Source organism: Mustela nivalis (assembly GCF_964662115.1).
Source record: "Mustela nivalis genome assembly, chromosome: 3".
Taxonomy (NCBI): Eukaryota; Metazoa; Chordata; class Mammalia; order Carnivora; family Mustelidae; genus Mustela; species Mustela nivalis.
The window spans coordinates 122,225,460-122,249,635 of NC_139022.1; the positions used below are offsets into that span (position 1 = coordinate 122,225,460).

Genomic DNA, 24,176 nt, shown 5'->3' on the forward strand with positions numbered 1-24,176 from the left:
CAATATTTTAATGAGTGGATCAGAGAGCTCCCATTTGGACTCTGAAGCCAATGAAAAGGAAACCGGGCTAAGATGGGAGAAAGGAGAAAGTAAAAAGAATACATATCAGTCAACAACATGTAATAAGCTTTCTATACAAAAGGAGGACAATATAGGGTCTTTACCCTCAGGGCAGTCCAAGTATAATAAAGAAAAGAACCAGTCAATTGATAGGGATCGTATAAAAAATACATACAGTGAAACGCACTGTATTTCCAATTATGCTCAGTCCTTGCCTCAAACTGTATGCCTATGAACCTCAAACTGTGTGCCTATGAACCTCAAACTGTGTGCCTATGAAACTGACATTAATATTTTATTTTGGGTATGGCATGTTGATATGTTTTTTGTTAGCTATATGTATTTCTTCCCAGGCTACTTTACTTCAAAAAGAGAAAAAAAAAAAAAAGGAAAAAGAAAAAAGATGACTTGCCAATGTAAAAGTTAACATAAGGGCTGAGGTGCCCTTAAAATGTAGCTGTCCATTCGTGTGATAAACTCTCAGCACAATAGAGGAAATCACCAAGTTCTAGAGTTTGTTGGTCATTAAGGTAGAAGAGAACTAATTCAGCAAGAGAAACACAGGGTTTCCTGGTACCAAATTTCTAAAGAAATTTTCATACTGAGATAATGGTCTAACATTCAAGTTTAGTAGTGTTTAGCTGCTTTTGACATCAAACTGTGGAATTTTAACTCTGAAAAGAACCCAAGAAAAGCTAATGGCTTCAGTTCCTTTGACTATGTCTTGTGCTTATTAAAACATAAAAACTACAAATGGAAGACGGTTTAGGACTGCATGTCTGTCCTTACATGGTACCTTCATTTATTTTTCATGCAAACAAATACTTAGGGAGCACCTGAAAAATGTCAAGCATCATAAATGGCACAGAGGTATATGGGACCAGGATGGCAAAGATAGAGAGAAGTGACCAAATTCAAGGCATACACAAGAAAATTCAAAGGCCTTAGTGATCGACTGAAAGTGAAAAATGAGCACAAGAAAATGTGCAGGCTAGTTCCAAATGACCGGCAGAAAAATAAGAGAAGAGAAGAGGAGGTTTTCATGAACAGAATGAATACAGCTTTGGAAATGTTGAGTTCAAGTACCCGTACGACGTTCAAATGGAGATGTCAAAGGGACTGCTGGCTAAATGTGTCCGAAAATGATCCACTACAAATGGGTAAGCATCAACTCAACTATATGGAAGACACATTGAACATGCCTGCATCCCAAAAAGCATTTAAAATGGGCTATTATAGAGTATTTAACAGATTAGTACCTAACTGAAGTTTATTTGGTGACAGTCATGAAGGCCATGATGAGAGGAAAGGAAAAAGAGGGAAAGGGAGGGGAAAGAAGATACAGAAGACGAGGAAGAGGACAAGAAGAAAGTCAGGGTGGAAAAGTAGCAACACCTGGGGTCTGAACATGATGTCTGAGGACGCATGTTGGGACAAGGGAGCTCAAAGGGGCATGGAAACAGGAGGGATTTTCACTTGGAATTTTTAGATTATCACAAAGACAGGTTTAGAGAGACCCCAAAGGTGGTCAAGCAGCCCATCTGCCCAGGGAATGCAGCCAATACACTTGTCAACACTGTCACTTTACTAAGTAGGAGCAAGTAGGAGCTGGAGGGCAGAGTTTTCTGGCAACAAGAGTCAACCACTATTTCTTAGAGCACTTACAATGGACCCGACTGTTGAAACTGGGGAGGAACATAGCTAAAGTCTGGCCCTTTCCCTCAAGGACTCTCCTGCTAGAGCATCATGCACAGCCTACTAGCCCAGGACAAGCAAGGCATAGTCATTAAGTAGACTATGAAGAGGAGGAATGGAAAGAAGTGTCAGCCATGAAGGAGACTCCACTCTCATTCCTCTGAGGCACTAGGGACCAGGCCACACAATGAGTGCTACAGAGCCAATGGCGGAGGATAATAAGAGCAAGAATCTCTCTGTATCCTTGTTTCTTTATCTGTATAGGGGAGAAAATGGAAGCTCCCTCCTTCACAAGGTTTCAAGAATAAAATAGTATGTGTAAAGCACTTGGAGCAGCACACCTGGACCATAATAAGCACTATATAAGTGCAAACCATTATTGTTTATTTTTGTTTTAACTTCTGTATATGACTTTCCAGGTAGAAGAATATGCTGTGATTTCACGGGCAGATACATATGGAAAAAACTCATTGAACTGTACATTTAAGATTTGTGCATTTCACTATAGACAAATTACACCAAAGTTAAAAAATACATTGTTACCATGGAAGGTAATGTTAGTTTCCCTTCAACAGGTGTACACAGTGAGACTTGAGGAGGTCAAGCAAGTTGTCTAAGATAGTATACCAGATCTCAGCCTGTCTCCCTATGTCAGCTGAGCCTTGGTCCTCCACAGGGCTCAAGGCAGCAGTTACCCAAAGATGCTGTCCAGCGCTTGACTTGGAGAATCTTCTGCATGAGGCGAGAGCTGCGGTTCCCTCCTCTCTTCCATTCTTTCTCCCACCTTCCACCCTCTTCTTATTTCATCTCAATTCCATTGTCTCATTAACTATTAAAACCAAAATCCTTGTCAAGTCACAACCTGCAGGGAAACTCCTAGAGAATGACTGGCAGTGATTAAGGAACACACCCCAAGCTCGTGAAATTCCATGAGGGCTGAGGATGCCCCACTAGGCACTGAAGTGCACCCGCTCTAAGGAGGCACACAGCCCCTGCCAAGACAAAAAGCATCAGCCAGAGAAGAGTGAGTGATCCTCATTTACGAGGTGCTGTAGAAATTAATTTTGTATGCCTCTTCCGTTAGCAGTGTGTCTGCATTAACTTTAATATGCAAGTTATCATGTTAATCTTTGATACTAAAAAAGAATGTAGCATCATTAACCTTCCTATCCCTGCATTTAGCAATGCAGTCTTTTTATTAGCCATACGCAAGAGAAGTAGCACTATTTCTTGGCGCCTTCACACTCTACCCATCTGTATGCAGGTCCACTGGTCACTTTGTAAAATCTCTGCTGATTCAGGAACCCATTTTTCAAGCATTTGACTCTAACTGCCCATAAGTCATCAGAAGTTGACTCCACCTTCCCCCTCATTTTTTTTCCCCCAGAGTTCTCTAAATTAGAAGGAATTTTCCACTGAAAGAACATTCCATGAAAAACAAACAAACAAACAAAAAAACCACATGACGGTCAGTAGAAGGAGGTCCACAGCAGGAAGAAATATGAGTAAGTTCCGAGTGATATTTACGAAAGGCAAGCTCATGCCAGGCTAGCAGTAATTGCTGTTCAGAGCTCCAGTCTATTTGGGTAACTAAGTGACAGGTAAAACAGGAAGTTTCACTTTGGAGAATAGGTAAACACAATAAGCAACATTGGAAGATTAACCTTTAAGGATAATGGGAAAATCACCCAATAGAATAATCTAGTACGTCTTTCTCTTCATGTCTTTGCTTGATATCTGTAAGTTATAGGCAAAGGAAAGTTACCTATACCTCCATTTGACGGATAACTTTAATATTCCTACCCCATTCGTTCCATACATTCTAATCTTTAAAATGTGATAACACTAGGAAAACGTTGGATGAATTGCATTTTGCCACCTTTTTATTCCATTCACACCCTCCCATTGAACAGTGAGATAATGAGAAATCAAGGAACTTCTTAGAAGGGGAGAACAACACAAGGATGAGGTCTACGATAGAATCTTAAATTAGAACATCAGTCCTTGAAAAATAAAACGAGTGTATGTTCTCAATAAATAACAACAGCATACAGTTTATAATTTATAATTACCTGCACACTGAAACTAAACTGGCTACCAATCCAGCTTTTTGGCTTTTAGGAAAACTTCTGATAACAGGATTGTAGACACAGCTGAGTTCATCTCTGATATATGGGTAGTTTTAGGTTCTCCTTTTAAATCTAATAACTGGGGACACCAGAGTAGCTCAGTCAGTTAAACATCTGCCTTCAAATTGGGTCATGATCCCAGGGTCCTAGGATCGAGCCCCACATCTGGCTCCTTGCTCAGCAGGGAACCAGCTTCTCCTTCTGCCTGCTGCTTTCCCTGCTTGTGCTCGCTATTTATCTCTCTCTCTCTCTCTCTCTGACAAATAAATAAATAAAATCTTCTAAAATAATAAATCTAATAATTGTTTTTCTGGCTGGTACTTTAAAAAGACATGACATGAATAAGAAAGCAACTAGGATTCAGCCATATATATCCTCAAAGGGCCAAGAGGATTCTGAAGGGCAGAATCAAATATTTTCCAAGGTTCAGCCATTTATTTTCCAAGTTAACCATTATTTTTGTCAATGTGAAACCCACCATGTACTGCTCATAATTTATACCCTGCACTATTATTCACCTAATGTTTTTTCATAAACTAGCTGCATTATAATCTGCTTACCTACTTTTAAAAGAAAAATTTACTATTTTTGTTAGAAAACTGGTATTGCTTGCCATACATGAAAGGTAAATGTAACAATCAATACTATTTAAAAAAAAAAAAACTTTTATTAAATTCCAAGAGGAACTTAAGTCTGAAGTCTGTTCCCATGTTATCAAAGGAGATTAGTAGAGAAAGATTAAAGACAAAACAGCAAAAGCATATAATCCTTGACATAACCAGAAAGATTGAAAGGGAGTTGGAATAGAATGATCTTCCGCTTCTGTGGTATAGTAGTTTAGTGGTGCATACCTAAAATTATCCTCCATGCCAAGGAAAATACTTTTGCATCCAGTGATATATATCCACACTTTGAAAAACACAAGTACCAAGAAAGAAATCAAAATTGGGATCCCAGGCTTCTCATCTCTGCAAATAACTCACTGTGTGACCTTGGATAGGTCATGTAAAATGAGAAGGTTGGATCAGACAATCTCTCCAAGGTGTTGCTCAACTCTATGTGTCTGTGTATTGTGAAACCTTTAAACATATTCTAGCATATCTTCACATCAACTAAAGCTTTCAGTTGTTAATTGCATTTACCCTGTTATCTGAAAGTGGTACCAGGAAGAAGTAGCAAAGATTTGAAAAGATCAGCTATTTTGGGGCAGAAGAGCCTTTGAAGCTGTTGTGTTGGGAAAAAAAAAAAAAAATCGATAAAATCGACTGCAATCCAGGCACAACAGAAGCTGACTGTCCAGGATATATGCCTGTGCATCCCTTGACTTTGGAAGCCAATGGGCAAAGCTCTGTTTTTAAATCAACCTTACAAACCATCACCTAAACATTTGCCTCAGTCAAGTGATAGTTTATGCCAGGTGACTAACAGAGGGTGTTGATTCAACTTATAGGTCTTACCTCCCCCTTCCTATAAGAAAAGTAGATAGAGGGGGGAAAAAAGATCAGTAGTAAAAAACCAGTAAGTAACTATAAGGTTGTTCATTTGCATGATCTGGTATAGTTAAGCAAGTTTCTATAACTGTAACAGAATGACAACAACCTAAAAAGTGACTATTATCAGAATTACAACAGTACGTATATATATTCTCTTTCTTACAGTTTTTTTCCTATCTTGATATTCTGAAAAAGTCAATTTAAGCAACAATTTATTTTTAATGCTCTACATTGACTTCGCCTCTGAACTGATAATAATGAAAACAAAAACAATAATTATAAGTGAAAACTTAATGAAAATAATAATTATATTAATGTTAAGCTACCACTTATGGGCATTTTTATCATCCAGGGACTGTACTAAGCATTATTTCATTTAATATTTATATCAGCTCAGCCCTATTATTATCCCATATTATGGATAAATAAACAGAACCAAAGAAGTGATATGACTTTTCCGAATTCATAGAAGGATACAACTCGATTATAAAACGAAATGAGTAAGTCCCATAATGTCTTTTCAGAACTCAGTAAGTCTTTGGTAAGGACACCATACAAGAAACTCTCTAGGGGCAAAAGTCAAGAAAGCCATAAAAAAAAACAAAAAACAAAACAAAACAAAAAAAAACAACAAAAAAAAAAACCTTGGGGAAAAAAAAAAGTCGTGAAAAAAAAATCAGAGATTACCAAAATCTAGCTTAAAATTTGAGAAAGTCTATTTACAGTTTTGAAACTCATTGGTTTTCCTTTGATTTTCTTAAATAAATTTTTTGATATTGTAAACAAGAAAAATTGAATCATTTGGCTCTCTCCTCTGCAGTCCCATGGTACTTTGCTTATAGCTCTACTATAGAACATTCATCCTGCATTTTAATGAAGAATGTCTCATTTTGCCAATGAAGGCAAGCTCCTTGAGGACATCACCATGTTTTTGCCAAGTCTATATTTTCTAAATGGCTTCTCAATGCTTTGTTTAGAGCAGAGAATCAATAAAAATTTATTGAATTGAAAACCCTGTTCTAAATGTCTCTGTCTCTCCTGTATGGAATTTGAGATGTGGGAGAGGCAGTTAAAGATATGGGTCTTGAGGTGAAAGCAAAGACTTTGCTATAGATTAGGTCCGGGGGTTATGGACATCAAGATGGCACTAAGCCGCCGGGGTAGATGTTCTCCCCTACGCAAAAGCAGGCAGGACAGAGCTGGATATAGCTGAGAACTGAAACGCTGGGTAGTTGTGGAAAGAACTGGATTCGCCCTGAGGCAGTACTCCTCTTCTCTCTGTACCCCCCATTTCTGACCCTTGGGCAAAAAAAGAAGCAGCTGTAGATCTGCAACCATGCCACAGTGCATCCTGAGGAAGTCCCCTTTCTCCGGGACCAACCAGGGGACAGAAACTAGGGAGGGCTACCCAGTTTTCTCCCCTACGTTGGCAAGAGAGGGAGAAAGGTAGGGTGGCGGAGCAAAAAGCTGCAAAAAGCTTGGCCCACATGGAAGGAGTCAGGCATCAGAGCCACAAGACAGCCGTTCTCCTGCTCTCTTCCACAAATCCCAAGGTCTGTCTCTTGAAGTGTGTGGCTGAGCTCTCCTGATAAACTAGGATGAGGGAGCAACACATCTTGTGCTCAGAGAATTATTTTTTTCTTTTCCCACTGAACCCACAGCATAAGCCATTCTGCTGTTTGCAGACTGGTCCCACCATCTATCAAGATTTGCAACTCACTGTAGGCCCCTGAAACACCACAAATTTTCCTGAGAGGTGACTGGGACCTCTTGATTTCTTGGCACAGGCACTGAACAGACAGCAGAGTGCTGTACTGAACCTCTTGCTACCTGGGCTGTAATTAATTTAAAAACCTGCAACTGCAACCAGAGGGAGCCCAGAATCCCTATAAAGCAAACCAAACCAAGCATTTCATTGCACACAGATTCTGACAAATCAGGGACATTGATAGGGAGGGGCAAGGCTGATGAAAACCAAATATTTTGAGACCTGTGGAAATATGTGCATGAAGAGAAAAATCCACCTGCAAGCAGGATCCCGTTGTCCAGACTACTACCCCCTCTCCAAGTGCTCAGAAGACTGGTGGAGTCCCAGGTCCCCCAAGCCAGCAAACACAGACCCAGCCCTGAACAAACCTCCTAATGACACATTATGGATTCAGCTATGGCCTGTGAACAATAAATCCACTGCTCAGGATACCTCTGAACACAGTGACTCCTTCAGTGTCTTTCATGTCAGACTGACACAAGTGCCCTCAAAAACCCCACCACAACAAATGTTTTTCAGGCAGTTTTAATTGTACCTGAAAGTTGCTACCTCTTTTTCTGTGCTGTTCTGGCAATACAGATTTACTGATGCAGATGGACACAATCTTAGAGCTCCATCTCTCTGATGATACGCATGAAGAATGGAGCCCAGAGAGGTTAAGTGGTTTATCCAGAGTCACACAGCTTGTTAGTAGCTTTGTGGGACTAGAGTTCAAATCTTCCAACTTACTACAGTGTTTCTCCAAATGGACTATGTTATCCTCCTTCAATTAAGATAATTGTTCCTTCATCCTATAAACATGCATTGAGGATCTACTCAATGCCAGTTATTTAGAATAGAAAGAAAACCCTCTTTACCTGAATGCTAGAAGGTGCAAATACAGGGGATCCCCCAGAGAAGCATCAAAAGGATCAGAGCCTCCTCAGATCCATAATATGTGGATTCTCACTGCATCTGTTTGACTTTTGATAAACCAAGTGCAAACCAGGAGGAATGTCCTCTGTGGCCAGGAGCTCCTGGCACGAGGGGCCCAGAGCTACTACACTGATGCCAACCTCTTTTAGCTCACCCTCACAGGAGAAGGACTTGATCATTTCCCTACTGTCTTGAAGAGCCTGCGAAGAGTTCTCCAGGGAGAAGTGTGTTAGAAGGACCCAACACACATTTTTTTTTTTTTAAACAAAAAGCACACTTTCATTATGGAGAAGGAGGGATGTTTAAAATTTACAATCAAATCAGAGCTAACTCTGTCCTTCCTGGGTAAGGGAGACAGTTTCAGCCAGAGTAGAGAGACAACGTGGAGGATAAAATAGGCTTGAGATGGGTTGCGAGAACCGAATGCTGCTCGACACAATAATGACAGGATTGGCTAATCCAAAAGGATTGAGGCCAAAGCCAAATTAGTAAAGGAAATATGCTTCCTCCAAATGAAATTAGACTGTGCTGTGTCTGAAAAAAAAATAATAATAATAATACTCACCTTGGTAAGGTATGCCTACTTCCTAGATGACTCGGGGAAAAAAAATGGTTGTAGCTCCCTCTGGCAGGGAATACGACATGGGAGGAATTCCTACAGCCCACCCTCTCTCTCTGAAGCCCATGGTCAGTCGCCACCTTCACCTCACATCCTGGAACTGGAAGGCATCGGCAGAGGCGAGCCTCACTCAGAATCAGTTAATGGCTGATGCAAGGTTAGGAAGAGACCAAGGAGCAAGGGACAAGATTTTGCTCCAGGACAGGGGGGAAGGCAGTGGATTTAAGGATGGGGCTGGGGTGTCTGGGTGGCTCAGTGGGTTGGAGCCTCTGCCTTCAGCTTGGGTCGTGATCTCGGGGTCCTGGGATCGAGCCCCATGTCGGGCTCTCTGCTCCGCGGGGAGCCTGCTTCCTCCTCTCTCTCTGCCTGCCTCTCTGCCTGCTTGTGACCTCTGTCCAATAAGCAAATTAAAAAAATAAAAAACTTAAAAAAAAATAATTGTTAAGGATGGGGCTGCACCGGGAAAATGTGGAGGCAGAGTGGGCGGCCAGGCAATGACCAAGACAGAGACAGGGGGGATGGTCAGACCTGCAGAGCTGGGGGCTGCTGGGCTGCAGGGTGCGCACAGTTAGGCTTGAACCACCACCTAATCACCTTGTGAGTTCCTCCTGAGGCAGCCCTGGGAAATCATCACCACAGCTGGCTCAGAGGATTTGCTGCAGGGACCCCTGAGAGCCAGCAACAGCAGACACATTCGCCAAGCCAATCGCTGGCCTACAGTGGGTGTGAACAATGAAATAAATTACCTCGCCACCTCCCTAAGGCACGGATGTGTGCCCTTGAATCAGAAAGAGAGAGGACCCCACCTCTCTCTTGTGAGTCACATTTCCAGTAACAATTTGTGCGTGGGCAGCTAACTGACCTCCTTGGAGCCACTTAATCTTTGAGGGCTTTTTCCCCTTCCTCTGCAGAATGGATGGCAGCAGAGGCAGCTCAATTTGTGTTTCTGTGTGTATGGTCACTGGATTTTTAACATAGACATTTTTTTTTAAGAGCAGTTTAAGGTTCACAGCAAAACTGAACAGAAAGTACAGAATTTCCCTGGACCCCTTGACCGCCCCCAAGCACAACCTCCCTCACTAGCAACATCCTTCATCAAAAACAGATCAATTTTTCAGAGAATTCTTTAGACCTAGACTTCTTTGTTTAAACCAAATTGTCTTGATGTTTAGACAGAGGGGGAGGAAGGAGAGGGGAGAGGGAGAGAGGAAAGCAGGGAGGGAGAGGGAGAAAGCACTACTCTGGGAGAAGCAAGGGAAGTAGGCTGGCTTGCTATCCACGCAAGGGTGAACCTTCTTCTTCCCATCTTCTCTGAATTGCTAAATTTGACCTCCTCTTGACAGTTGGTTGCTAATATCTATCTGATCTACCTAGTGGGCTCAATTCTTTAACACACACATGCATATGCACTCCTTTAGGTAACTCTCGAAATAACCCACCAGCCAAGGAGAACAAGTGTTTATCAATTCTGTTTATGTTAAATAGAGCTGAGGTATCACAAGCTGCCCCCGAAGTCTGACAGGAGTCTCCTTCTGGACTTTTGCATCTATTGTTTTGGGATGGATTGAGTAAAAGAGGGCATCACCATCTCAGACATTCAAAAACCTTGAGTGCAGCCAACAAATCTGTATGCTGGGAACCTGCAGACAGTTAAGGGTAGTATGGAAATTGGGAGTGGGGTGTTGGATCCCAGCTTCCTGTGTGTGTGTGGAAAAGGAAGAGAATAGTACCCTCTGTGAGTAGGGCTGGCGTGAGACTCTGTGAAGAGAATGATGTATAGCTCTCAGCACAGGTAGGTCCACAAACATCCGAGGGAGACACCGGACATAGCCCCTAATCCAAGCCTGTCATGTGAGAGACAAGGAATATAAAATTGAGAGTCATTCACTTCTAAGCTGGAATTAACAGAAAACTGCAAAGCTGAGAACCCAGGTCTCCTGAGTTCTGGTTTCACATTCTGTTCCCCTATTGGATGATTACGGTAACAGTAATACTAATAATAGTCACAGATAAGGATGGTGATGCTCCGTTTATGAGCCCTTCCTAAGTACCAGACCCCTCTACGCCTCCCACAGGCATGACGCCTACAGTGCTCACAGTAAACCTTTGAGGTGAGCAGCCTATGCTGCTCCCATCTGGCAGGGAAGGAGTCAGAGGCTCCTAGAGGTGAAAGGTCCTGGTGAAGGCAGCACCGTCAGGACTAGATCCAAGCCCTTGTTCTAAATGATGGTCCTGTGCTGTGCTTACTTCAAAAATGGGATGTCTCTCCTCAAATAATTTTATCCTTGTTAACTGAAGCCATAATTAGAGCCTTATTTGCCTTTGAATAATTGGCTTCCCCCCTTGCTCTGGTGTCGGGTTCCACTTGGGCAATCGCTCCAGCCTGGAGGGTATCACAAGCAGCAAATCCACTTCGGCTGCCTGGGGCTAATGAGGGCTCTCAATGTGGTTGCGTTTAAGTGCCTGGTACTGCGGAGCATATCCACACACAGACACACCCCCTACCTTCGGGGATGACAGTGGAGCTGTAATAACATGCCCTTCCCAAATTGGATCGTACCACTCCAGCTCTTCACTGAGAACAATATGGTCGGCTCTCTGCTGAGTCTATCACTTAAGGACGCAATGAAATCCTGGGTATGACTGTGTGTGTGTGTGTGTGTGTGTGCATGTTGCACGCGCACATGTTTGTGTGTTATAGGGGAAGAAGAAGGGGGAATCGGATCCTCAAGAAGCACTGGGAGAGCTGAGCAAGCTTCATGTCTAACAGTGAAGAAATAATGAGCACAGAGGCCCAAGATTTGTTTATCAAGGCTGTGAGTTCCAGCAAGTTTTTCTAACATTAAATTAAATGAACCCAAATGACCCTAAATAGGAAAATAGTGAAATCAGTTATAGCCCATCTATGCAACAGAGTCCTATGAGGTCCTTAAAAATGACGTGGGAAAATATTCTCAGTGAAAGAATCAGATTACAAACCTGGTGAAGCATTATCCCAATTATGTAAAATATATGATACAAAAGACAGGAAGAGTAAGCAATGGTTGCCTCTAAATTATGAGTTCACAGATACTTTTATATATTTCAAATTGTCCTACAAGAACACAATGTTTTAATAATACTACTTTCTGTAAATAATAATTTTTCCAACCCTGGACCAACATTCCTAGGAATATGTCCGAGGAAGCTTTTGATGTGGTCAAAGACCCCATTAGCATGGGAGAGAGTGTGTCAGGCAAGGATGAGCCCTGAGTTCTGAGGCTTGAAAGTCAGGGGTCTTCAGGGAGACAGCATTCCACCTCTGACACTATAGGGTTGCCCTGGAGGCTGTTCTCCAGAGGGCCTGTACCCCACCCACCTTCCTCCTCCATGAACCTGTCCCCAGCATTCCAAAAGCACTGTTCTCACTGAATTCTGGTAGTAGTCATATGCAGGGTTATTTTTAAATAAGCCAATACACTTCTAATAAACTTACCAAATCCTATAAATTATTTTAAATCCATAAATCATAAATTTACACCAGAGGTTTGCTGTCCTGGGTCCATATGCAGGTTTTGTTCGGCTTGCCTATTGCTTAAAAAATATATCAGCAGGCTTCACATAAAAACACATTTGTGGAACTTCTCTTCAAAGAGGGGAAGATCGGGTAGCATTGAGTCCACATATTGAAGTGGCAACAAACAGTTGGCACTGATCCATAGGTGTCCTCTATACCCATGGCATGGACTCCCCCTCCAGGTCCTCACCATTCCCTGTAGCCTCCCCACCATGAGCTGAGTTTCCATTGATTATTCTCACGCTGCTTTCTTAGCAGTAGAGAAATATTTCTCTGTATACTTGTCTCTGTCTGAGGTGAGGAAGTGAGTGATTGACCCAATGGCACTGTGTCCAAGGAAAAAATAAAAGGCATCACATGTCTTTAGGAAGTAAAGAAAGTTCTCACATGTTTCATAGGTTAAGAAAAAATCTGTTATAAAAAACATAACTGGAGGCACCTGGGTGGTTTAGTTGGTTAAGCATCTGCCTTCGACTCAGGTCATGATCCCAGAGATCATGGGATCGAGCCCCATGTGGAGCTCCCTGCTCCATGGGGAGCCTGCTTCTCCCTCTCCTTTTGCCTCTCCCACTGCTTGTGCTCTCGCTATCTCTGTCACTATCTATCTCTCTCTCTCAAATAAATAAAATCTTTAAAAATTTTTTTAAAAATATAACGGAAGATTTATTATTATTAAAGTACATATTGATAAGGTTATTTTATTAAAAGGCATAATAACTATTAATCTGAATCCTCATTTCTTTTTTTTAAAAAGATTTATTTACCTATTTGAGAGAGAGACAGCACACTCACAAGTTGGGGGAGGGGCAGAGGGTGAGGAAAACAACCTCTGGGAAAAGAATCCCTGCTGAGCACAGGACTCTATGCAGGGCTCCTTCTCAAGACCCATGACATCATGACCTGAGCCAAAATCAAGAGCCAGATACTCAAATGACTGAGGTACCCAGGTGCACTTACATCTTTATTTCTATCACCTTCATGTGCAGGCTCAAGTTTGAAGACCTCTGGGATAAATCTTTGTTCTCCCAATGCTAAGCTCCTCAGGGGGACAGAAACTCTTCTGTTTAAATGCCATGTTGCACAGAAATTCAGAGAGTCTACTTGGGAACCAGACAGACCCCAACTCAAATCCTTACCCTGACATGCTATTGGTCTGTGACTGTTGACAAGTTTCTCAGCCTCTCTAAATGTTAGTTTCCTCGCCTGTAAAATGGGGATATTAATACCTCTACTTTACAGGGAGGTCATGATAATGAGAAAATGGGTGAAAAGACAGCATGGTATCTGGCACAAAATAATGGTTAAATAAATAGTGGCCATAAAATTATTTATGACTATCTTTCTCTCATACTCCCCATAGCATAGTGCTAGCTACAATTTTAGAATTTCAATAAATATCACATGAATTGAAATGAATTTGCAGCTGGTTTTCAATTCAGCTGTATTGTGGTCTTAAGGAAACTTCCTTCTATTCTAGGAAAATGTTGTGGGGGAGAAATCAGCAAAATCAAACTTAAACAGGTCCTCATCAATGCCTCAGAATGTCCTAACACACTGCCTCACTATTATTTAAACAACCCATGACTATAATCCCACAAAGAAAACAAACAAAACAATTTGGGAGTCAACATATAAATGTATAAAGATCTACAGAAGCTCTCTCATTGTGTATGTTCTCATGTAAAGAGTCACTCCAGAACTGGGGGAAAAACCCATGGGTCATGGATTGAAAGGCACAGAAACAGCCTGAGCTGGCAGTTCTCTAATTTTAATGAGGAGCTTTTTTTTTTTTTTAATTGCAGAAGAGTTGATTTGGATTGCCATTAAAGAGGTAATTTGGGATTCCCCCCCCAATTAAATCATACTTCATAATGTCATTAAAAGCTACTATTCTAAGTATTTGGGGAGGTTCAAGAGGGATTCTTTTCTTTGATTGTATGCCAATTTCTTTTCACTTCAGCCAAAAAAAAAAAAAAAGGAACCCTTTACCAAATCTCTCCTGGGTTTTTTTTTTTTTTTGCAGCTTATTAAATCACTGTCTTCTCTAATTCTAGATCTGAAAGTTTCTTCCCGAGATTGAATTCTGCGATCAGTCACATTGAAAAGGGAAGGGATGTGAGGGACAGCCTCTTCTCAGATTTCCAAGTGTGGAAGGGACATTTTGGAACTGGATGTGGCTTTGTAACACTGTAAGTGGGAGGGGCAAACCCCTATTTGAAGATCTCTGATGTCTCCAAGTGCTCTGATAAAAAAAAAAAAACTTAGGCACTCAAAACTCAACAGCTCTTTCTTGAAGAAAATAAATTGGCTCTGACACACAAATCCTTTTACCTTTACCAGGGTTCTGAGCCTAGCTCCGTGACCCTGAAGGCATCATGCAGTTTCCCTTCATCTGTTAGACCTTCTGTAAAATGGCCTCATTCCTTGCTCCCAACTCTGGCAGAATATTATAAAGTATTGGGAGCAATATATGGGAGAAAGGGGTTTTAGGCACAAAATGATGTTCAAAAGACTCAGCAATATTATCATTGTGAATCAGAGAATGATTTTTTAAATCATAGGTTTTCATGTTGCTAGAGCTCTGGAAAATCTTGTTCAATGTCATGACTGTATAGTTGCTCTGCAGAGGTTAAGTGGCTTGCCCAAGGCCACACAGCTATGCAGTAAATGAGATAATGACATTAGTGTGTAGCAAACTGCCTGGTGTATAAGAAGCACTCAGTAAACGTCAACTGTTCATATTACTATTGTTGCTATTATTCAGGTCTCTTTACTGTTAGTTCAGTGTTTGTTTTTTTAATTTTCTTTTAATTTTATTTATTTTTTTTCATGTTTCCAAGATTCATTGTTTATGTACCATGCCAAGTGCTTCATGCCATCCATGCCCTCCTTTTTAAAATCAGATACATTAAAAAAAAAAAAAACCCCACCTTATGGACACAAGCTATTTTTGGCTAAGAACAATGATCATTCGAAGAAACCATTTCATTTCTTTCCTAACTGAGAAGGTCTAAGCCTGGAGAAGTGCTATGTCTTGCCACATACCACAAGAAAACAACGTTAACACAGGAGCCTAATTTGGGGCTTGTCTATGGAAAAAGAGGCCTGATTCTCCTGACCTCTCCACCTTCAACTAGTAAACTGTGGACCAGGGATTGAACACAGGCTCCAGCATCTCCCCGCCCTCAAGTCCCCAGGGAAGAGTAGTGTCCTCGAAATACAACATAACACTGAGATGAGGAAAATAAACTGTCCCACACATGAAACTGAGAACAGTGTATGGCTAAATGGCAAATAAGATAAAATCCGACTCCTACCCCACACTGTATGTAAAACATAGTTCTGTAGATTGATTACAAACTTGTGTATCAAAAATAAAATTACAAAATTCTTAGTAAAAATTTAAATGAAAATCTTTTAGGCTTTGGGATTGAGAAAGATTTCTTAAACAAGACAAAAGATTTGACTATTACAATGATCAATAAATTGATATTAAAAGTAAGAACTTTTGTTAAGAAATTACATTTTAAGTAAATGAAGATAAGTTGCAAGTGTATGAATGAGAGAAGATATCCATAATACATAAGGCCAGCCAAAGATGCGTATGAAGAATGCATAAAATATCCTGCAAGAAGGAGAAAGGGGAACCCTCCTACACTGTTGGTGGGAATGCAAGCTGGTGCAGCCACTCTGGAAAACAGCATGGAGGTTCCTCAAAATGTTGAAAATAGAACTGCCCTATGACCCAGCAATTGCACGACTGGGTATTTACCCTAAAGATACAAACGTAGTGATCCAAAGGAGCACGTGCACCCGAATGTTTATAGCAGCAATGTCCACAATAGCCAAACTATGGAAAGAACCTAGATGTCCATCAACAGATGAATGGATCAAGAAGATGTGGTATATATACACAATGGAATACTATGCAGCCATCAAAAGAAATGAAATCTTGCCATTTGCGACAACATGGATGGAACTAGAGCGTATCATACTTAGCGAAATAAGTCAAGCGGAGAAAGACAACTATCATATGATCTCCCTGATATGAGGAAGTGGTGATGCAACATGGGGGCTTAAGTGGGTAGGAGAAGAATGAATGAAACAAGATGGGATTGGGAGGGAGACAAACCCTAAGTGACTCTTAATCTCACAAAACAAACTGAGGGTTGCTGGGGGGAGGGGGTTTGGGAGAAGGGGGTGGGATTATGGACATTGGGGAGGGTATGTGCTTTGGTGAGTGCTGTGAAGTGTGTAAACCTGGTGATTCACAGACCTGTACCCCTGGGAATAAAAAATATATGTTTATAAAAAATAAAAAATTAAAGGGAAAAAAAAATATCCTGCAAGTCAACAAGAGAAATACAACCAACCCAACAGAAAAATGAACAAAAGACATGGACAGACATATCATAGGCATGAAACACAAGCAACAAAGGAATGTAAGAAAGGATTTTCATAATCATCGGTGATCGGGGAAATGCAACCCAAGACAGGGAAGACTTGTCTTACACCTCTGTCTCTGGTAAAACTTAAAAAGTGGGATAATACTCAGTGTTGAAGGAATATAGATCTACAGGATCCTTCATGCACGATGGGAATGTAAACTCGTGTGACCATCTTTGGAAGACAGTTTGGCACCATCTCCTGAAGTCAAACTTTCAGGGCCTTATGACCAAGAAAATCTTCCAGTAGTTGCATACACAGAAGAGATGCTTGGACATTTGCAACAAGAGGCATGTACAAGAATGTTCTTAGCAGCAATGCTTACAATAGAGAAAAACTGAAATAGCCCAAGTGCTTAAAATTACATGGTTTAGTCACATGATGGAAACTTCCACAGTCATCAAAACAAGGGACTCGAACAACCTGCAATATGGATATATCTTTGTATGGATATATCTTAGTATCACGGTTCAATACCCTTTTTATAAAGATAAGATAACCAGAGTACTAGGGATATACAGACACAATAAAACCGCATGAAAAGGAAAGCAGAAAAATGTTAAGGAAGACACAAGAATGTGGTCACCTTAGCTAGAGAAAGACAGAGTCACATGGTCATGTGTAATTGATTGTTAAATTTCTAGTTTTTGTTTTTGAATGTTTAACTTATTGTTAACAATAACTAACTGACCGTGTAAATAAGGAAAAGCAGGTGCTTATGTGGACCAATGATGAGGTGTATTATGAATCAAGTACTGTGATGCTTCCAGTTCTGTACAAAGTCCTTTCTCTCCTTTCCCCCTTTGTAAGCAACTCTGGCCATTGAATTGTATTACTGCCCAAGTCCAAAGACCAGTTTCTGAAAACTGGCATCAGTGAAACTCTAAGCAGAGTAGGCACATAAACAAATCATAGCCCTTATTTGTAAGGGGTCCACTTCATCAACACAGTCCCATGAACAGGCAAGTAAGAGAGCAGATATGGCGGTGCCACGTATTACAGTGCCAGTCTCACTACACACTGTGGGAGCCATTCCTCGCTGCCCACACTGCTCTCTTTTCTCCCACTTAAGCTCCTGGCTGGCATTGTGCTTCCAACTCCAGAGTCATCAGCCGGAGGACCATCTTTATCAGAATCCCCTTGGAGGGCTGGTAACCATACATTATCTAATCCACCCTCCTTGCCAACATCTTCAGGGTCAGAATCTTTGTCATAGGGTCCAGGAATCTGCAACTTTAATAAACTCCCCAGGTGCACCTAAGGTTTGAGAAATCTCCCTCACAGAGGGTCTATCCCTTGTTTTATCCCCTTTGTGAACTGAAGATAGTAATCTGATCACACTGAACTCTCTACCGTCCCACCTTCCCCTATTGGTCAGGTATCCTGCAGCCATCCCATTTTTATAGCCCCCAGGGGAGAGGTGGGGAAGGCTTCCTCAGAAAGGAAGAATATGTGACACAGGGGAAGGCTAGTGACCCCTCTGCCTGAGACTGAGATATATAGCCACATATGTATGTGTGCCAACATTCCCTCTTGAGCCAAAGTCCCAAAGAGAAAAATTTTGGATAGATTGGGGGAAAATCAAAAGCTAATACTTATTTCCTTTCCTAATTTGGTCCCTGGGACACTGTGCCAGATGCAACATTGGAAAGAGAGAGGGGAATATTTTGAATCTGAAAGACTGGTTACATTTGAAGCCACAAGATACCATTAAATGAGAATTTTAAGTTGCCACAGTACAAAGCAAAGACTCAAAAAGATCAGACCATAAACCAACAAAGAAACAAAAATTAGAAGCTTTTATCATGTTTGCACATTGAACTTGATACAGAAATTTGCAAACTTGCAACAGTTGTATCCCCACTACTTCCCAGGCTCCACCTATAGTGGAAAATGAGTAAATGCTGAATGGGATGGGGCTGAAATGCCTACTTACTGTAGACATCAGGTTTGGGTCTTAAAGGGATGAGCAGGAGCTATTGGTCAGTGGCTGGTGTGGAGGAAGGCACTGGGGAGGGAGAATGCCTCCTAGGCAATATTTGCAAAGAGAAGACTTGTGGAAGGCTGTGTACAATGTTGGAAGAGATAAGAAGCCCACCACAAGACTAGTGCATGTCCTGGGAGGAAGAGGAGTTGTTCCCTTACTGCCTTTTCCCTCCAGAGCCCCACCTGATGTGGACACCCTGAGCTCTAGGTGGCCCGCTAACACCTGGAAAGCTGCTTGCTCTGAAAAGCTGCAGCAACATAGCTACTACTGATATCAAGAATCCCATTTTCCACCCAGGCAAAAGTCCCTGGGCACAGCTCTAAGAGAGTTTCCCAGCATTTGAAACAGCGACGAAGAGTGGAAGATGGAAGAAAAAAATTCCCTCGGGAGGCACTTTTTTCTAATATCAAGAAGGAAGCACTTTCAAACAGAAAATAGGCACTATGGTCTCCTTTTTATTCATTCTGAGAATAAAGCAGATTTAGGAGAAGGAAGATGAGTTTTGTTATTCAAATGACTTGGGTTCTGAATCCAGCTCTAATGCTTAATACTGGTGAATGGCAGAGACAACACTCATCAAATATTCCACGTGCGTTCCTTCACTTCCAGATTCCCTTGCAGCTGGGTTGGGAACTTGTGTTGGGTTCTGGCCAAGGGACTTTGGATGGACGTGGTGGGTGTCACTTTCAGGCTGTGGTAGTTAATAAGCGTGGCTATCCATCCTCCCTCCCTCTTCCCTTCTGCATGGAGGCCATGGTACCAGCTGGAATAGCTTCAGAAGGGACAAAATGCACAGAGCCCTCATCAGACTTTGTAAAAGAGAGAAATAAATCTTCCCATTGCTAGACCACTGAGATTTGGGGATGTATGTCTTACCCCAGCATCACAGAGCCTAATACATGAATACCCTAATAAACTGTGTAATATTTGGTCTCACTGAGATGAAAGTTACTTGACTTTCCAGGCCTTGGTTTCTCCATCTATAACATGGGAATAATAACACCTATGATATTGGATTATAGTGAGAATTTAATACATGTTTAATAACACCTAATGCATAGTTGGCATTTAATACATATAAGTCTCTCTTTTTCTCCAAGATGCAATTGATGACATTATTATTCTTTTGGCTATTATTGTTATACACTAGGCGTAACAGGTGCTTTTAAATAAGTAGCAAGCACGTCAAGTACTCTGCTGGTTGTTTTACATACATTATCCCATTTTTGTAGCTAAAGGAATCAAGGTTCCAAGGGCTATTTGTTCAAAGGAACACAGCTAGTAAGTGACCAGGGCAGGATCAGAAACAAGAATTACCTGAATCAAAAGTCCATATTCTCATGACAACATTCCTATTCACGTCCTCAGAGGTGGACTCTCGGAGGCTCAGAGGTGTTACATAATTTCACCACGCAAAGTAATACCAGCACAATGAGAGGACTTTCCTCTATTCCCAGGCCAGTGCTTCTGTGATGTGCGGATTAACAAAGATAAACCCCCTATGGTATTGGGCACAGCCATCGATGCCCTTACCCCCCACGGTGAACTGAGGTCCTCGCAGCTCCACATGCTGTGGGCAACAGATAAGAGGAAGAAGAAAGAAGGAAATGACATCCTGAAAAAAGAGAAGCTGGATGCTTTGTACTCACAGAAGAGCTTCTCAATAAAGTTTCTAAAGAAAAGCCCACTAGTTGAAAATAAACACTGGAATAACTTCCAAATCTCTGTCGGAACCCTGTCTCTGTCTCTGTCTCTGTCTCTCTTTCTCTCTCTCTATCTCTGGGTTCCATTTCTCCCTCTCCTCCTCGTCTGTTTGTTTTGGAAGTTGAGAAAAACGAGCAATGTGGATCCTAAAGCAGTTTACACTGAACCAGATGGTTCATCTGATTAGCATCAGACTAAAAAGACACATTACTTAGAGATTAGGTTCTCATAGGGACAAATCTGTTCCAAAGGCGCATAAGGTTTGCTTTTCTCGTAGACTCCCCTCAGAGCTTTCTCGGAGCACGTCTATTCCTTTCTTCCATCACTACCAGCAAGCAAGTCTGGGCTTGAGTTGAAGAAGACCGCAAATTAGTCTCCACAGATTTCCTAGCTCTCCTCTCCCTGAACCCTGAAGTCATTCACACCAGGTGAGCTCCTCCCTGTGTGACCCTGGCTTCTTGAAATTCTTAACCCTCTCATACCTCAGGCTTAAAAGCCATATCATGCCACTGAGTCCACACAACAAACCAATGAGACCCATTCTGTGGTTATGCCCACTTTACAGATGAGGAAATTGAGAGTTATAAGGATTAAGTAATTTACTCAAAATCACAGGTCTAGTAAGAGTTGAGACTAGTTGCTCCCATGAAATAAAAAGGGGGGAAAGTGTGTGTATTTGTATGTTAAAAGGGCCCCATGGAACAAACCATCAAAAAGGATGACTGGCAAATGTTCCAAACTATTTATGTTGAGGCCTACAGCAAGATAAACAATAAGATGAGAAAGCACAAACATCTCACTTTGACCTATACTTCTTGTAGGCATACATAGCATGGGCCCTTTGCAAAACTATGGGGAAATGAAATTAAGACTGGACAAAACCATTCAAAACCAGAGTAAGAAGCACATAGAGGCCAAGACCCTTTTATTGATTAAGTTCTGTGTTTCTTAGAGGTTGAAGATATACATGTAGCTTCCAGGAAAGCAAGGAAGCTTGGCTTAGGGCTACATGTAACTGTCAAACATGAAGGGACTCTCTTACGGAAAAGAATTGGAAGGTCAGAACAGAAGCTAGGAAAATGAAGGGAGCAGAAGAAATAGTAGCCATAACCCCAGTAATAACAGCTACTACTTAGTATAGTACATTATGCTATGATAAATACTTTAAATGCAGTATTCACCAATTAGCCCACACAACAGCCTTCTAAGACAGACATTATTATTTTTCCATTTTATAGATGAGTTTACTGAGGTTCAGAGAGGTTAAGAAAATTGCCCGTGGTCACACAGCTGATAAGAAGATGAACTAGGGAGGAATTCAGCCCAGGCCAGGATACAAGAACAATGTCTCAACCGGTAAACCTTCTCTCTCCCTCTTCGCCATAGGATCCTCCTGAAGATAGGCCAATAGGATAGTCTGCCAACATTTCAGAAAGTACTTAAAAGCCTTCTAGCCCCTCTGCTTGATGTCAATACAAATGTTTAAGGCTGTGAGTACCAGCTACTGTCACCGACAATACTCCAGGCAATTTGCACATCTGGCAGCTAAATGAGTGCAGGCTCAAAGCAAATCCCATCCCTGAGGCACAAGACACTTCACAGGGAGAACAACAGGAGGGATTTCATTACAGCTCAAACTGGGCCAAGGAATCAAACTCACCTTATTTAAGGGTATAAAGGAGACACTCACCAAGGAGCCAGTGACCCCCCAGTAAACATATGAATTCAGATTGTATTCATTTGGAACCTGAACACTTAAGAGAGGGTATGAGTTGAAGTTTCCCTTTGGGGTTATTTTGGGAAGAGGGTTCACATAGCAAATCAATCACAGGAGAGCAGTTACCTCCTCTCTACACATACTGCTTTCACATGTGAACCAAGGATGGACAGACTAATTATATATAGCCTCCCCTTTAAAGGGGTCCCCAAAGAGCTCTCTGTTCACTTATTTCTAGCCTCTGTAAGTGTTTAAAGGTAAGAATTTTGCATTTCATTTCTGTGTACAACACTGGGGCTGGCCTTCTGTCTGTTAATATTAATCAGAGGGTTTTTACTGAATCAGGAACTCAGAGACACAGCAGGACTGGTGAGCAGCAGCTGTCCAGCCTGCTCTGTGATTATGCTCACTCTCAGGGGCCACCACCAGCCCAGGAGATGTGACTCCAGTAAAGGAGTTACTTCGACTTCCAGCAGCCTGGAGTTGACACCACATGCCCCTTCCAGGGTGGTGTGAGCACTCCATCTGGCCTTGATGCCAAGCCAGGCGCCTGACAATGACCGCAGCTCAGAACAACGAAGGCAAGCCAAGTAGCCCCACCCTCTGCTGCCTGTGCGGTGCAGCACCATATGTAGCTAAAGTCACCCTTGCCACATCCCTGGGGTGGGACTCGATTCATCTCCACAGTGACACCACCTGAAATCCGGGAAGAAACTGCTGGGGCGGGAAGGGGCAGGCATACTACAAAGCTTTCAGAGTGAGGGCAATTCATTCTGAAGGGAAAGTCAGAACATGAAAACCACAGAATGCTCAGTTTTGAAAACCCAGTATATAAGAAATGCAAAAAGACTTCTCAGGATTAGTTTCTGATCACCTTGCAACAAACCACCTTGCACAAACAAACGATATATTTATTGCATTAATCTGTTGTTATGCATCTGTGTGAATGGTCAGGAAACCACAGACATGAGTATAAAATTACCAAAAAACTTTCCTTCTTGTGCCCTTCTCCTACGCTTAACTCCAGGGATAGGGATTCAGACAGCAATTCTGGATGCACTATGTTAACCAGACATTGGGGGGGAAAGAATATCTACAGTGGAAGAATATCTACTGGAATATTTCTGCAACTTCCAGGCAATTTACATAAATATTCAAACCTAACTCTCCGAATAAATCTCAGTTGGGCGATGACGGGTCCCCCTGCTTTCTAAGACCTCTTATTCTTGCTTCTCATTTTATCACTGATACCAGGGTGGAGCCAGAGGAATTAGAACATTGGGAAGTGTTGGCCTGAGTACAGAGAAAACAGTGTTGACCCCCAAAAGTCATTTTTTTTTCCACCCTCACAGATAGGAGTGATGTTGGAAACGTCAAGTGTCGCTTGGGATGAGATGGATGTTGAATATTGACTTTTAACCCTGCCTAGCCACATCCAGAGGTGTGGCCATTGAGCTCACCAAACTCAAAAACAGGGAACCACAAGGTTCTTAGCGGTGGGGCCCTGGTCAGGGGACGGGTGGTTATCAGAGATCCGAGTGGGGTGAGCAGAAGCTCAGACCATCACTCCTGCCCAAAGCCACTGTCATTCCCCGCTCTTCAGGAAATACCATTATGTGAAGAGAGACAAGGTATAGAACAGTGGTATATTTGCTACTGTTTGAGTAATAAGAATACTAATAAAAAGAGGAAAGAAAATAGAGTCTGTATGTATCCGATTGCTGACAGTCTCCCTGCAAGCAAATACAAGAAATTGGAAACACCAGTTGCCTCCAGAAAAGGGATCCTCTGATTCTGCAGGGGGTTTGGAGCGACTCTTTTCACATGGAGCCTTCTCATACCTTTGCATTTGGATCCTTGGAGATGCATTACCTATTCAAAAGTAATTCACATTTTTTTTTTTTAATGAAGACAAAACAAACCCCTCTAATTCCTATTCAGTCAGAATCTCTGAGAAGGGTCATGGGAATCTGCCCAATCCTTCTAGATTGTTCTTTCCCTTTGGAAACTTTGAGAACTTCTCTGTGACACACTCCTTCTACCAAAAGAAAGTTCACCTGCTTCCACTCAAGTTGAACACAGGTATG

At 41.8% G+C, this 24,176-nt stretch overlaps 1 protein-coding gene across 2 annotated transcripts in view; it reads right to left on the bottom strand.

Moving 5' to 3' along the window:
• The window catches only part of DOCK2 (dedicator of cytokinesis 2), a 411,048-nt gene that overhangs the window by 274,084 nt on the left and 112,788 nt on the right, over window positions 1-24,176 (bottom strand). The window lies entirely within an intron of this gene.